The following is a 1,861-nucleotide window of genomic DNA, read 5'->3' as shown; positions in this document are numbered from 1 at the left end:
AAATGTCCTTACAACGGTTGAAGGCTGAGATGAACTCACTTGTGTGTTTGATCTTCTCGCCCTTACGAAGCCGTTGCGTAAGAGGTTTTGCAATTTTCGCAAAATCTCTGATAAATTTTCTATAGTATCCGATTACTCCAAGGAACCCTTTTAGTTCCTTCTCGTTTTTTGGTATTGGCCATTGTTTAATTACGTTGATTTTTCCGGGATTGGGTTTCACTCCTTCAGAGGTTATTACATGTCCTAGAAACGCAACTTCTTTCTGAAGAAACTCGCACTTATCAACTTGTATCTTCATATTGAACTCTCTGAGGGTTTATAGAATTAATTTCAGGTTTAACAAGTGCTCTTGTAGGCTAGTTGCGAAGATGATTATATCATCCATGTAAACTAAGCATCGTGTTCCAATGTGCTTTCTAAGAATGTTATCCATTACCCTTTGAAAGGTAGCGGGTGCATTCTTCAAGCCGAAAGGCATCCGAATAAACTCGTAGTGTCCTCCATCAACACTAAATGCTGTTTTACGAATGTCTTTTGAGTCGACTTCGATTTGGTGGAATCCTGATGTTAAATCAAGGGTGGAAAAATACTGACATTTTCCCAGTTTATCTAGTATATCGGTGATATTTGGGATCGGGTATCGATCGTCTACCGTTTTGCTATTAAGCTTGCGATAATCGATCACCAATCTCCATTTCCGTTGTCCGGAAGCATCAAGCTTCTTAGGTACAATCCAGACGGGCGAATTATAAGGGCTATCTGAAGCTCGAATAATACCTTGTTCTAGCATTTGATTTACCTGCTGCTGAACCTCCTCCTTCTGGCAAAATGGGTAGCGATATGTTTTCGAATAGACGGGAAGTTCATCCACAGTGTTAATGTGATGTCGAGTAGCGTTTGTTAATGTTAGTTTTTCTCCATCATTATAAAATACGTCTTGAAATTGGTGGAGAAGTTTGAAAAGCCTTTGCCTTTCTTCATTATTCAAATTTTCGTGTCGTATTTTGTTAAAAAGGTTCTTGTGCTCGTTTTGGGGCACGAGTGGATAGAAGGATGACTGCGTTTCGAAGTTATTAATTTCAACTTCTATTAGGTCACAAATATTTATTTGTTTATTGTCTGAATCGTAGTTGTGTATCATGACATAAGCCTTCTGATCATGATAGTGGTATAGTCCAGCTAGTATACCAATCATAGGGGCTATTGCTACTTCATGTTCAATCAAGAAATCGCCGTTTGGTTTTGGTAGGAATGGTAACTACTTGTGTTTCATTAGCGTTAAGTGTGATTGTGTCAGGAAATTTTTTGTGTAAGGGTATAGTAAAGCTTCCTATCTGTAATGAATTTGACGCGGTATCAATAATTGCATTTAATGACCGAAGGGTTTCAAAACCGATCAATCCATCGAAATAGTTATGAAATTTGAATAGAAAAAACTTTTGAGACGGAATATCCTCTGAAAATTTAGCAAATGGATTGAAAAGCGTAAATTCCTCGACGTCATGAGTTCCGTTGATATTTTTAATTTTATGTCTAGGGCCTCGATCTATTGCTGGTTTTGGGACAATATTTGGGGTGATATAGTTTTGATTTGCTCCCGTATCAATCAGTAATCGGAGCGGTTTCCGATTCTTAAGACTTATCTCAAGAAAAGGAAGAAAATTGTTTGCTAGTTTCCTGTCTGGTGGTCGAAGGCTGAATGAAAATTTAATTCTTCCGTCATATCTGGTTCTATGTTTTCTGGAGTGTTCTCGTATTCATTTGTATTGATTGGCATCACAATTGTTTCGTAATTTTGTTCTGAAGCACAGTGCTCTTGCGAGTGCTCATGACGCTGTTCGTAATTTTTATATTGCGTAGT

The sequence above is a fragment of the Toxorhynchites rutilus genome, chromosome 2, assembly GCF_029784135.1.
Source record: "Toxorhynchites rutilus septentrionalis strain SRP chromosome 2, ASM2978413v1, whole genome shotgun sequence".
NCBI classification, from domain to species: domain Eukaryota; kingdom Metazoa; phylum Arthropoda; class Insecta; order Diptera; family Culicidae; genus Toxorhynchites; species Toxorhynchites rutilus.
Note: the sequence above shows the minus strand (reverse complement) of the source record.